We start from the raw sequence: 15,761 nt of genomic DNA, 5'->3' as shown, positions 1-15,761 counted from the left end.
GTGTTTGGAGGCAACCCAGTCGGGCTGAACGCCTTAGACATGTTGTCCAGCGAGTGCAGAATGGTGGAGGTTCCCTGCTGTTTTGGGGTGACATTATGTTGGACCGACGTACGACGCTGGTGGTCATGAAATGCGACGTAACGGCTGCACGATACGTGAATGCTATCCTCCGACCAATAGTGCAACAATATTGGCGAGGCACGGACGACAATTCGACAATTCGAGCCCCCATCGTGTACATCTTGTGAATGACTTCCTTTAGGATAACGACATCGCTCGACTAGAGTGCCCAGCATGTTCTCCAACATGAACCATATCGAACATGTTTGCGATAGATTGAAAAGGGTTATTTATGGAGGACGCGACCCACCAACCACTCTGAGGAATCTACGCCGAATCGCCGTTGAGGAGTGGGACAATCTGGACCAACAGTGCCTTTATGAACTTGAGGATAGTATGCCATGACGAATACAGGCATGCATCAATGCAACAGGAAGTGCTGCTGGGTATTATAGGTACCAGTATGTACAGCAATCTGGACCATCATCTCTGAAGGTCTCGCTGTATGGTGGTACAACATGCCATGTGCTCTTTTCATGAGCAATAAAATGGCGGAAATGATGTTTATATTGATTTCTGTTCCAATCTTCTGTACAGGTTTCGAACTCTCGGAGCCGAGGTCATGCAAAACTTTTTCTGATGTGTGTACTATCTTTACACATCCCAAATGAATCATGTGGTTCCGTTACTGTTCACGATATATGTAAAAAGTAGTTCAGCTACCTTTTCACCTGAACTATTTCCGGAACCGTTTTAGATATCGTAATTATAGTTCCAGTCACATGAACAGTGAGAATGGCCTCACGAAAAAAAAAATAGTATCTAGCCATACGCTCTGAGACAAAACAAGAAACGACACACCACAAAAGAATCAATAAAATTGAACGGAAATCAGTTCATGTGATGTAAATTAACAGACAAACAAATGATCACAATTTCAGAAACATTCAATGATAGGTTGAAGAAAAAGAGCTTCACAAATTGAACAAGTCAGTAACCCATTGCTCCACTTCCGGCCCTTATATAAGCAGTTATTCGGCTTAACAGTGATTGATAGAGCTGTTGGATGTCCTCCTGAGCGATATTGTGCCAAATTGTGTTTAATTGGCACATATCCTTTGTCAGTCTGTGTTCTCTAACCTAGAGCTTTTAGGCTGGAGATTTAATGTGTTGGACAGTGGCTGGCTTATCCTTTTTATTCTCTTGATCAGCCGGCAACGGTCATCTCCTCTCTTGTTTTAATCCCTTTACCTGTTTCTTGCGTCTCTCTGTGGGTTTCTTGTCATATTTTGTCAATTGTAATGCTTTTTGCCCTTCCGTCGTTCTTGTGGGTTTTCTTTTCTCCCGGGTTTCTGCTGTAAGTCTCGTTTGTTTCATTCTTCCCCTGGTGTGGATATTTTTTATAGGAACAAGGGACCGATGACCAAGCAGTCTGTTCCTCCCACCCCCCTCCCCCTCCCCCTTTTAAACCAACCAACCGACCAGCCAAACATTATAGCCAGACCCCTCTAACCGCCTCTGGAATTTGACAATGTAACGCGCCAATTGCACAAAATTTGGCACGATATCTCTCAAGAGGACACAAAACCGAGCAACCGAGCAACTAATTAGGCTACAAGGGCCAGAGGTTGATCAAAGCCTTACTGACTTCTTCAATTTATTAAGCTCTTTCTCCTGAGTAAATCATCGAGTTTTTCTGAATCTCTAATCAATTGCTTGTCTGTACACGTATTTCCGTCCCACTCTGATAATTCCTTCGTGGTGCGTTTTTTTTTTTTTTTAGAGTGTCTATTTAATTCACTTGTGTGAATAATTCAAGAATGAAATTTTCACTCTGCAGTGGAGTGTGAGCTGATTTTGAAACTTCCTGGCAGATTAAAACCGTGTGCCGGACCGAGACTCGAACTCGAACAGGTCCAGTTTTAATCTGCCAGGAAGTTTCTGTATGAATAATAGTTATTTTCACAAAATATCTTTCACAAAATATAAAAATTACATATTCTGCTTATCTACTGAGAAGTCAGAGTAGTTGAGTTGTACACACAAAGGTGTCTTGACGGATTAGCATGGTGTAGGTAGTATGAAAGCCTACGATAAGCGCATCGTACGAAATAGATATTTTGGTAGATAATGCTGATAATCTGTCTGGAGCTGGGAATCGAGTGATTCTGCAAACTGCTTAGACCTTCAGCTACATAGAAAACTATGGAAGATATAAGATGAACATCAACAAAAGCAGAACGAGGGTAATGGAATGTGGTCGAATTAAGTCGGGTGATGCTGAGGGAATTAGATCAGGAAATGAGACACTTAAAGTAGTAAAGGAGTTTTGCTATTTGGAGATCAAAATAACTGATGGCGGTCGAAGTAGAGAAGATATAAAATGTAGACTGGCAATTGCAAGGAATGCGTTTCTGAAGAAGAGAAGTTTGTTAACATCGAGTATAGATTCAAGTGTCAGGAAGTCGTTTCTGAAATTATTTGTATGGAGTGTAGCCATGTATGGAAGTGAAACATGGACGATAAATAGTTTGGACAAGAAGAGCATCGAAGCTTTCGAAATGTGGTGCTACAGAAGAATACTGAAGATTAGATGGATAGAGCACATAACTAATGATGAAGTATTTAATAGAATTGGGGAGAAGAGGAGCTTGTGGCACAACTTGATAAAAAGAAGGGACCGGTTAGTAGAACATGTTCTGAGGCATCAAGGGATCACAACTTTAGCATTGGAGGGCAGCGTGGAGGGTAAAAATCGTAGAGTGAGACCAAGAGATGAATACACTAAGCAGATTCAGAAGGATGTAGGCTGCAGTAGGTACTGGGAGATGAAGAAGCTTGCACAGGGTAGAGTAGCATGGAGAGCTGCATCAAACTAGTCTCAGAACTGAAGACCACAGCAACAACATATAAAACACACATCATAGAAACACACTCGGTCACACTAACACACGCACACACACACATACACATACACACACACACACACACACACACACACACACACACACACACACACACACACATGAGCGCGCGCGAGTGCACATGAGGCGACTGCAGTCACTACGAAAAAGAGTTTTGTGTGCAGTATCAGACGCCGACCTATACACCTATAGAATCTTTTACGTTAACGATCAGTGTATGAGATCATAAAACACAAGTTTATATCTCTATGAGAAGACACCAACTGCAGTCCACTCGCAATACACCTTAGTACATGTGACACAGAGACAACTCACACGTATACACTTCAAAACAGGTACCTTGTAACTTATACTGATCAAGCTCGGCCTGCTCAGTACAAACGAGAGATCACTTTGTGAAAGGCAAATTGGCGTTCGAGGTCGTGGTAACATGGCGTTCAGTATGAGCTCGTAAATCTCCTTGTGACGGATGCTGCAAGGTACACGATCGAAACCAGTATAGGTTGTAAACTTATATTTCCAAAACCTGTCGCTCTTTTCCTGCCATAGTACAGGAACATCCTCCTGAGATTGGAAAAATGTGCAACTCTACTACATGAAGATTAGCATATAGATAGCCAATTAAATGGTAGAGTAATAGTAGTAGGAAAAACAAAAATACGAAAAAAAGAGTGTGATAGACGTTGTAAACTTTCTTCAGAATTCATAACAGAAAAAAATAAAGAAAAAGAAACAGACTGTAATTTAGATTGACGGTAAAGTAATTCTATATGAAACGGTAAATTTTTCTCATCAATAAATAGACAAAGCAACTAAATAAATTCCCAAATGCAATACATTTGACTTCATTCGCTTTCCCTTGCCAAGGATAGCATCGTCTGAGACAATCTACATGTGAAAATTTTCAGCCTGTTGATAAACTGATCTTTTCGGTGAGAAGGTGTTTCATAAGACACAAAATATAAAATGGATCTACAAAGCTGCACCACTTTAGATATTTCTGCCAACACAACCAGTTGTTGCACGCTGGCTTGAGTTCATGTGAAGCAGATAGTTATTTCTTGCACTGTAAAGTTATTTTCTGAAGGAACAGAAAGTGACATAACCAACATTGGTTATAAAAGGTACAGAGTCTTAAGAGAGGCTGACTTACAATATTAAAAACATGTAATGAACTGCACTATAACAGAAGTGCAAAATTAAATGTGCATGCAATACGTTTCTGTAAACTGCGGAAAGAAAATAACAGTTACAAGGAAGTTCGAAGCATAAAGTGGCCTTTCGCGTATGTGTTTTAGTATTAAATTACTGGATTTACATTTTCTGTTTCTGTATAAGCATGTTAGTGGATATTTTCTGTGCAAAAGCCTGGTTCCAACGAATGACCTCGAATTCAAAGATTTTTCTAAATCTTTTGTGTATCAAACCTCCGTGTTAGGAAAGGGAATTACCCATATATAAAGACGGTATCTGTCCCCGAAAGAACAGATACCACTGATGACCGTGCAGCTTCTCTAGAATAAAATGATAATTAAATCGGAACCCTTAGCTGCCGACAGGTTTTGCTGATATACAACAATGGGGGCAGCTGAAAATGTGTGCCCCGACTGGGATTTGAAGCTGGGATCTCCTGCTTGTCTGGCAGACGCTCTATCCATCTGAGCCACCGAATTCCCGTGACACCCACATCCCCAACTGTGCACAACCAACATTCGTAGTGTTCCTAATAGGTATTTGCTCATTCTCTCATTACTCGCGCCAGACTAAGCGGACGAGTCCCCTAAGAATTCGGACAAAGAGTGCGCAATCGTACAGGAGACGGTCAATGGCCGGGTAGCCTTTAACTATATATGTGGGTCTCACGGGAAACGTGCAAGGGATGTTATGTGGATTGCATAGCTTCAGGTGAAATCTTTCGTCAGGACCTCATACTTGGATGGAGACGCTAATTTCTAGCCATCTTAACGTTCTCACTGTGAGCTCAGAACTGAAAAGAGCGACATGATGCGATCGACGGGCGCACTGGGTACAGTGCCCAACGCATCTGTGCAAAGCCTCATCAGATTTTCACTGTATTTTCCATTTCTCGACCGATCGTTCTTTAATTTCCGAATAACCCTCGTACATCAGCAGTGGTTCAAATTGGTACTGACGGCTTCAGCTCGTAGTTCAGCTGAATGTCAGTGTCAATAATGGTAGTTACTAAAAAAAATACAGAGGATCGTAAATAATTAATTTCTAATACTAAACTCAGATAAGAAATAAAGAAAGCTTTATTTAAGGAAGATTGACAAGAATGACCCACTGATAAACATGCGTGCAGTTCTTATACCTTTTGGCATGTATGTCCAGATATTAACATAACGGCATAACAAAGAATTTTCAGCGTTTTTCCCACATTCACGCGTCTAACGTATACTTCCGCTCTTTCGTCACTCATAAACGAATACTAGTTGTTTGTGTAAGTATCACACCACGTGCACTTTGAGCAAGGCATTTAGGGGTTAAAGCGAGATGTCATACACTATGCAAAAATAAACTTCCACTTAACTTTCGTTATTTGGCCTCACTGAAAAAACTCGCAGAATCTCTATCTAATATTAATTATAATACAAAATTCACAACGGACAAAGAGAAAACAGATCTAAAAAAAGAACCGGTCAAGGGAAAATTCTCCTCTCATTCATTAAAACTCTCAGATAGCATCAGCAGAGTGTTAAGCAGATACGCTACTGATCCAGTGTTTAAAATGATAAGTTCTTGAATATTTTAACATTACGAAGACCTACGCTCGCCGCTAGGCACGCCAGAAATATACAAAATTGCTTGCACATGTGGTGAAGTGCACATCGGGACTATTAAAAGGGCCACAAATACGAAGCTTAAACTACACAATAGCAATTATCATCTGTACAACAAGGATAAATCGGTGTTAACAGATTTTGCACTGGGCCCATGAAACCATTAAATTCGGTTCTCTGATACTACAGTTTTCTCAAGACCCAGACATTTCAGTGTAAGGATGTACAGAGTCCATAGAAACACTGAAACAACTTTCACAGAAAATAAGGACTGAAATTTGATGATTGGTGGATCTTAGTGACAAACATAGCAAACACCGCCGACTACAGACGCACCGAGGCGATCCTGCGCCCACGGCAGGATTGCCAAACTTGCGAACCCGCCTTCTCCGCAATCTTCCTGTAATGTTTTCTACGAGGGTAGGCATAAAGGTATTTAACGTGAAAACTCCTAAAGCGCCCTGAATGAAACAAACATTACAAACATTCTACACCTTTATTTTCCATCCGGTCGGTGTGGCCGAGCGATTCTAGGCGCTTCATTCCGGAACCGCGCTGCTACTACGGTTGCAGGTTCGAATCCTGCCTAGGGCATGGATGTGTGTGATGTCCTTAGGTTAGTTAGGTTTAATTAGTTCTAAGTCTAGGGGACTGATGACCTCAGATATTAAGTCCCATATTGCTTGGAGCCATTCGACTTTTTTTTATTTTCCATGTCTAGATATTTATTTCTCAACATAATCACCTTGCCGACGAACAAATTTCTCCCAATTACACACCTGTTTGTCGATACCGCCATTTTGAAATGAAATGATCATATGGCATTGATGACCAGGAATCCTCGGATACGGAATGTCGTCCTCGAAGTTGCAAGTCTTTTCAGTTGACGTCGCATTAGGCGACTTCCGTTTTGATGATGAAGGTGATGAAAGATGATGAGGACGACACAAGACATAGCCCCGAGAAAGTCTCCGAGCTGGCCGGAAATCGTACCCGCTACCGCAACATGGCAGACAGAGGTGCTGAACACTCAACCAAGCGGGCGGATACCGTTAGTGTACAACGTCCGACTTTGTTGATGGACCCACAATCTCACATCTGTTTGCATCTTTCATTGCCATCAAAGTCATGCCCTCGAAGGTGTTCTTTAAGTTTTGCAAATATATGAAAATCGGAAGGGGCTAAGTCGGAACTACATGGAGGATGATCGAAGACAGTGAACCCTAGACGTTGGATTATTGTAAATGTTGCAACGCTCGTGTGTGGTCTGGCATTGTCTTGCTGCAGGAGAAGGTGCGCAATATGTAGACTAACACTGAATTCGGAACTTTATTACAGCACGATGTTTCTCACGTACCAACGCGGTTACGTTGCACGCTGCCACGATACACGCTACAATTCGGAGAACTCTAGCGGCAAAGGGCTGCAAATACGAAGAATAAAGATTTTGAACGTTAATGGTGTTTGTCTTATTTAAAAGCATTAACAGTTTTGACATAAAGAATTCAGAGTCATTACTTTTCAGCACGCATTCCTATACAGATTTAGATATTTTTGCAATTTTTAACGTAGATTTAATAATATAATATATTAATGTAATGTATTAATATAATACTACTTTAATGAGCTATGTAGCTGAGAAATATTGCATGCAACAAATTAAATATATCATTGTAGTAAATAAGGACCTAATATCATAACTTTGTAAAATGAAATCTGTATCTTATTATTTAGGGTAGGTACTATACACAGATTTTACTATAATGTATAAAAAAAGGAGAGATTTTGTTTGTTCTTCATAAACTGTTAATAGTGCGTTATTTATTAACCGTGAATAAAAGGATGATGGCAATAATTATATGTTGAGAAGTAATTCCTTTCGAAGAAATGTGTTTTAATTCTAATTTTACTTTTCATTTCCTTCCTTTGAACGAAGCGAACTCACTGAGTAAGCATTGAAAAACTTAACAACTGTACCATATTCTATCCACATAATAACTGAATTTGACAGTGTTTTTCAACTATACTCGACTGTAAGTAGTTTCTTATTATCTTCCATTTCTGAAACTGCGCTAACAAGATGTTGCAGTCATTGTTATTACACTACTGGCCATTAAAATTTCTACAACACGAAGATGACGTGGTACAGACGCGAAATTTAACCGACAGGAAGAAGATGCTGTGATATGCAAATGATTAGCTTTTCAGAGCATTCACAAAAGGTTGACACCGGTGGTGACACCTACAACGTGCTGACATGGGGAAAGTTTCCAACAGATTTCTCATACACAAACAGCAGTTGACCGGCGTTGCCCGGTGAAACGTTGTTGTGATGCCTCGTGTAAAGAGGAGAAATGTGTACCATCACATTTCCGACTTTGATAAAGGTCGGATTGTAGCCTATCGCGATTGCGGTTTATCGTATCGCGACATTGCTCCTCGCGTTGGTCGAGATCCAATGATGTTAGCGGCATATGGAATCGGTGTGTTCAGGAGGGTAATACGGAGTGCCGTGCTGGATCCCAACGGCCTCGTATCACTAGCAGTCGAGATGACAGGCATCTTATCCGCATGGCTGTAACGGATCGTTTAGCCACGTCTGGATCCCTGAGTCAACAGATGGGGACGTTTGCAAGATAACAACCATCTGCACGAACATTTCGACGACGTTTGCAGCAGCATGGACTATCAACTCGGAGACTATGGGTGCGGTTACCGTTGACGCTGCATTACGGACAGGAGCGCCTGCGATGGTGTACTCAACGACGAACCTGGGTGCACGAATGGCAAAACGCCATTTTTTCGGTGAATGCAGGTTCTGTTTACAGCATCAGGATGGTCGCATCCGTGTTTGGTGACATCGCGGTGAACGCACAATAGAAGCGTGTATTCGTCATCGCCATACTGGCGTATCACCCGGCGTGATGGTGTGGGGTGCCATTGGTTACATATCTCGGTCACCTCTTGTTCGCAACGACGGCACTTTGAACAGTGGACGTTACATTTCAGATGTGTTACGACCCGTGGATCTACCCTTCATTCGATACCTGCGAAACTCTACACTTCAGCAGGATAATGTACGACCACATGTTGCAGGTCCTGTACGATCATTTCTGGATACAGAAAATGTTCGACTGCTGCCCTGGACAGCACATTCTCCAGATCTCTCACTAATCGAAAACGTCTGGTTAATGGTGGCCGAGCATCTGGCTCGCCACAATACATCAGTCACTACTCTTGATGAACTGTGGTATCGCGTTGAAGCTGCATGGGCAGCTGTGCCTGTACACGCCATCCAAGCTCTGTTTGACACAGTGCCCAGGCGTATCAAGGCCGTTATTACGGCCAGAGGTGGTTGTACTGGGTCCTGATTTCTCAGCCTCTAGGCACCCAAATTGTGTGAGAAAGTAATCACATGTCAGTTCTAGTATAACATGTGATTCTTGAGTTTCTCCAGGCGTATTTGATAATCAAAATATCCACGGGTGTACTGCCGGTCTATAGTGTCCAACGGGCACAATATTTCGGCGATCAAACATGTCGCCATCATCAGGTGAACTGACGGACTGAGCTCCTGTGAGCGCGCCGGCACGGAGATCCGTACGCTATGGCTGCTCAGGGGGAACTGGGTTCCGTCGCGGCGGCGGCCGATTTAAATATCCTCCGCCCGCGGCGCGCTCCCTCCGCCGTCCGCGCCCCGCGCCACGGTAGAGGGTGGAACAGATTGCGACGGCGTCTGAGATGACGTCGGTGTGATGGCTCTGTCCGCCGTGGTCGTCACAACTATGCGTTTGCTCGATTTACTCTTGATTAACCAAATCGCTGGTTCCCAAGACTTGCTAAGATTATACCCACAGTCACGGTTTATGAGGTCGTCATTGGTGCGAATTTCGATGGCCTCTCTAACAACGCTGTCCCAGTATCTCGACGTCTGTACCAGAATCCTCGTGCGATCATACTCCATAGCGTGATTTTCCGACAAACAATGTTCAGCGACCGCCGACTTGTACGGATACATCAGTCGAGTGTGCCTCTGGTGTTCACGGCATCGATTCTCGACGGTACCCATCGTCTGACCAATATACGACTTGCCACATTGACACGGAATCTGGTACACGCCGGCCTTCCTCAAACCGAGGTCATCTTTGGCGCTCCCCACCAGTGCACGAGTTTTATTCGGAGGACAAAACACAGTTCCAACCCGGTGTTTCTTCAGAATGCGGGCGATTTTCCCCGAGAGTGCGCCTGTGCATGTAATAAATGCAGTGCCTACCTCCTCCCTCGTGACTTCATCCATCTCAACAGGTTGTGATGCAGTGGTTGGGCGGAGAGCACGTTGGATCTGCCACTCTGAGTACCCATTTTTTCGAAATACATTTCTCAGATGTTCCTATTCCTGGGGTAGACGGGTGTACCGTGAATATCAGGAATCCTGTAAAACATCAAATCTCCCACATAGCTGCTGCCGGAAAAAGACCTTGCAAGAACGGGACCAACGACGACAGAAGACAATCGTTCAACGTGACAGAAGTGCAACCCTTCCGCAAATTGCTGCAGATTTCAGTGCTTGGCCATTAGCAAGAATGGCTCTGAGCACTATGGGACTTAACATCTATGGTCATCAGTCCCCTAGAACTTAGAACTACTTAAACCTAACTATCCTAAGGACATCACACAACACCCAGTCTTCACGAGGCAGAGAAAATCCCTGACCCCACCTGGAATCGAACCCGGGAACCCAGGCGTGGGAAGCGAGAACGCTACCGCACGACCACGAGCTGCGGACCATTAGCAAGAGTCAGCGTGCGAACCATACAACGAAACATCATTTCGGAGCCAAAGGCCCACTCGTGTATCCTTGAAGACTGCACGATACAAAGCTTTTCGCCTCGCCTCCCATCATCACCGACATTCGACTGTTGATGACTGGAAACATGTTGCCGAGTCCGTCAGGTCTCCTTCCAGATTGAATCGACTTGATGGACGTCTTCGTAGTATAGAGACAACCTCATGAATTCATGGACCCTGCATGTCAGCAGAGTACTGCTCAAGCCAGTGGAAGCTGTGTAATGTTGTGGGGAGTGTTCAGTTGGAGTGATATGAGACCCCTGATAGTCTAGATACGACCCTGACATGTGACACGTACATAAACATCCTGTCTGATGACCTGCATCCACTCCTGTCCATTGTGCATTCCGACAGTCTTGGGAGATTGTAGCAGGACAACGCGAGAGCTCACACGTCCGGAATTGCTACAGAGTGCTCCGCTGGGCACCAAACTCCCCAGACATAATCATTACTGAGCGTATCTGGGATGCCTTGCAACGTGCTGTTCAGACGAGATTTCGCCCCCCCCCCCTCCCTCCCTCGTACTGTTACGGATTTATGGCCAGCCCTGCTGTATTCATGGTGTCAGTTCCCTCCATCACTATTTCAGACGTTAGTCGAGCCCATGACACGTCGTGTTGCGACACTTTTGGCTCTTCTGTGTATAACATATCACAACTAGGGTATTTGTGTCATCTAAAATGATAAAAACAAAATGATTAGTAGTGCTGGATCGATATACAAGGTGCTCGAACTCTTTAAGGTTTAAATTATGCAAGAGGTAGAGAACATTTTGCGAAAAGAACCATTACTTGGAAATAAATAAGTCATTCGGTACGAGGTCTCTAAGGGCGACAGCGTATGAAGCACGTGTTTGCAGGTGGTTATGTTCCATAAGTGAAGATAGACTGCTCTGTAGGTGCTGTATGCGCTACCTTATCAAACAATGCCTGATGTGTCCACTGCCAGCAGATCAGTTAATGACTAGTAAAGGCAACTTTGGACATGCATTTACTTTGTGGCGCAGCAGGCTGTACAGTAGTGGCTGGAAAGCAGAATGAATGTACGCGGAACGGGAAGAAAATCGTATCACAGGCAGACAATGGCAAGATGTTAATTTTATACATAGACATAATGGCGATAGAAGGGCGCTAACTTTACTTCCCAGAGTTGTCGGTAGGGGGCGCTGAACAAATCATCCTTCGAAATTCCTTTCACATTTTATTAAAATAGTTGATTGAGGGTAGTTTTAGTTTACTAATTATTTGATGTAAAGCAATGTTTCATTTTTAGAATCTCTTTTGTAGAACTGGCACTTCTGTTACATTGAGCCTCCTACCTTTTTGTGGTTTTATAACATGTTTGCGTCCTGATGATCGCGTGTATAATCTTACGTCAAAGTTTTAATTCAGTAAGACAAGTATTACAATTAGAAACTGTGTATATTTCTTGAGGCAGCGTAACACACGGCACTCTTATTACCCAGACACTTTTCAACGAGTATTTGAGAATCAGAGCACTTAGCGACTTAAAACAAATTTTACACATAATTTCAAACCTTTACGAAGCTTCAACCACACTGTTAATCGTCTTCAACTTTTCGCTCCCTAGTATTGTAGGTCTACCTTTACCTTAATTTCTCAGCACTAGTATCAGACTGCAATGGTAATAAAAATAATCTTGTCTAACATGTCTCCCAATATTTAGCGTATTGGCTTCCTCCTCGCGAATGTTACTACCATTTTTGTATTGTGCGTAGTTCATTTACACAGTACTAGCATTTCTGTTTACACCAAAACTTTCCAAGGTATAGGCAAATGCCTTACCCAGTCATAAAGCATATGAACGTAAATATCCTTGTTAATGTATAGAATCCTTTGTTCCATGATCATCACACACACAATGACGTTTCGTGTTCGTATCCTGAATCCAAGTTGGTCATCCCCAACTTTTCCTTCAAATTTAAATCTGCTGAGTACAGGGCTACACACAACTATTCTTTATCGTTAATATTCTTTGGCATGATGTTTTGTTAGTAAACGGATTAGAAGGGATTTAACTAGGCCTTTGGTTACATTCCCTCGTCGTCTGTTCCGCTGATAAGCCTAATATCAGGCAAGACACAAAGGAATTACAGACTTTGGCTGCGAGTGGGCACCGGTTTCAGTCAATAGGGAAAGATGAAAATTTGAGCCGGACCGGGACTCAAACCCGGATCTCCTGTTACCAGGCAGATATTCTAACCACTAAGCTATCCGGACACAGTGGTCATCGCAAATGAAAGGAGTTCATTGGCCGTTTACGCCCTAATTGTGCGTATGTGGTGTCTGTCCTTTTGCCCCGTGGCGTGATACGGTACCCTGTGTAGCTGCGGTGACTACTGTGTCTGGATAGCTTGGTGGTCAGGCCAACTGCCTGGCAGACAGTCTGCCTTCGGCAGTGGTGAGGCGCCATCGCCTAGTTTGCTGCTTGCGAGCGCGCGAGCGTTTGTTTACGTCTTTGTAGCGGCTTGTCTCAGTCTGACTTCATTGGCCATCATGGCGTTTTCTTACCACCAAGCAACAATCAAATTAACTTTTCGTTTGGATCACGAAGGACCGAAGCTGTATGAAGTAGAACGTTTTATACGGGGTGAAATGCGTTTTCCGCCACAAGATGTTCTCGAAATTCATTTTTCGATCCTCAGTACTACTACGTGCGTAAAACTTGTACATGACGAGCTGTGCGCCGACGTTGTGCGACGCTATGCTAACGATCTCAAATTCCGAAACTCCGACGGACATATTGGGACTGTCGTGGTTGATCACGCTGGTCTTGGCCTCTGATTGTTGTTGTATTTCGAACTCCCGTTTGAGGTACCGTCTGACGTTGTGGTGTCCGTCTTTATACCTTACGGTAACGTCGTCAGTCACGTCGCTGCAACGTGGATGACGTTTGAAACATACCTTGTCCTCAATGGTGTCGGTCAGATAAAAACTGAACTACGGAGGCACGTGCCTTCCTACTTGGTTATTACCGACTGCAGGGCTGTCGTCATAGACGATGGCCAGGCGAGCACCTGTTCAAGTTGTGGCCGGGAAGGCCATATCCGTTCTGAATGTCTCCGACGTAGGCTGGTTCAGATGCCGATCGGCGACGTCGCTCTTCCTGCAGCACTCATTGTGTTACCTCCATCTTACGCGTCTGCGGCAGCGCTTCCTGCTGCGCCCCTTCTCAATTAGTCAGTACCGGCGTCGACTTCTCTCGACAACGCGATGGACGTTTCGTCTGTCTCTCCTACACTCCTGCCGGGAGCATACAAATGAACGATGACCATCACGACCTGTCTGTCGCGACCCCACGGTTGCGGATCATGAAGCTGTACCGACCTCCACTTTTCTGAAGCCTGACCCCATGTCGGACGATAGCCGCCCACCATCCGATACGGAACAGCATGTTACGATTCAACGGTCACCGACGAAAAGGAAGAGTCAACGTCGTATCCCTTCTGATGACTGCTTCCATCGGATGTGTGCACAGGATGATGACCCTGCTACTGATGGTGCGCTGTCTTCTGATGTTCTGACACTTGACGACGCGACGTTCTTCCCCACCGTCAAATCCAGTCAGCGTCCACCTGCGGACATCGAGCTTCCCTTGCCTGCGTCTGAAGCGGTTGCCTCAGTTTTTGCGTCTGACGCTACCTGTGGACACACCTCTGATTGCATTCCACTGAACAGGCCTGGTAAGACGTCTGTCTGCTAGGCGGACGACGTCGATGTTGAAGATGGACGTTCTAGAGGTGTACAGAATGAAGGACCCCCTCCCCCGCCCCCCTTCGTGGGGTCGGCTCCCACCCTATCACAAAGATGTGCCCTTCCCCCGCGCTTAAATCCTCTTGGCGATGGCAGTTTCCCAGTCTTATCGCATAGCCACGGTTAGTGTCAATAACATTCGGTTACGCCACAAACTGGCTTTACTACATGACATACTGTATGCTACGGATGTTGACGTTGCTCTCCTTCAGGGGGTGCACGTTGCAACTTCCTGTGCTCCTCACGGTTGTACAGCACATGTCTCTCGTGCTTCCCCTACAGGCAGTGGGGTTACTATTTTCTTACGTGACGGTATCCTCGCTAATGCCGTCGCCTATCTCTCTGATGCAGAAGTATGGCTCTCACTTTTAGTGGCGTCAGGATCCTAATATCTACGCGCCATCTGGTTCGGGCAGCGGCCGTGAACGTTCCACTTTCTCCTTAGAAAACGTCACGCCTCTTTTCTTAGGTCGGCAGGATGCATTGATCATGCAAGACGATTTCACCTGCACCCAGGTACCTAAAGACCAACTACCACAACACTCTCTGTGCGCGGCGCTAGCGTCAATTCCCCAGCACGTCAGCCTTGTGGATTCTTGGGAGCATGTTCATGGCGATTGTCCTGGGTTTACGGATTTCAAAAGCCATTCTTCCAACCCCTTCCATCGGATTTACATCTCCTGCGATATTGTCAGTGAGTGCAGGCTGCTCAAATCTGGCCCACTGCGTTCTCTGACCTTGACATATATATCTGCGCCATCAATCTCTGCCGCCAAAGGGTGTGGCGCGGCCGTGAACCACGGGCAATAAACAAGATCCATTTTACTTCACCCGACTGCCACCAGCCCATCGAGACAACGTGGATAGTTTGTGGTCGACGCCGTGATATCTATCAGACTGCCCTGTCTTGGTGGATGCTCTGTGCAAAGCCTGCCCTCCGCAAGGTTGGGGTTCGGTTGTTTCGGGCATGAGACCAGTCTAGGAGGTCATTGGTCTCATCGGATTAGGGAAGGACGGGGAAGGAAATCGGCCGTGCCCTTCAAAGGAACCATCCCGGCTTTTGCCTGGGGCGATTTAGAGAAATCACGGAAAACCTAAATCAGGATGGCAAGACGCGGGATTGAACCGTCGTAATTCGCAAGGCCTTGATTGATTACAGAAGGGAGGTTGCGGCGTGGCGGCGACGAATTCGAGAAATCTGTTTCACCACTGTCCACCAGTGCACTATGGAGCCATACTCACTAGAGCACCAGGCGATGGCGAATCGTGCCAGGGCACAGGTGAAATCCCTCTCTCGCCGCCGCCTTGAAGCATGGTCAGGGGGCGCACACACAATGGGTTGGTGCAGGAGTGTC

Source organism: Schistocerca gregaria, chromosome X (genome assembly GCF_023897955.1).
Source record: "Schistocerca gregaria isolate iqSchGreg1 chromosome X, iqSchGreg1.2, whole genome shotgun sequence".
Classification (NCBI taxonomy): Eukaryota; Metazoa; Arthropoda; class Insecta; order Orthoptera; family Acrididae; genus Schistocerca; species Schistocerca gregaria.
This window is presented reverse-complemented; position numbering follows the sequence as displayed.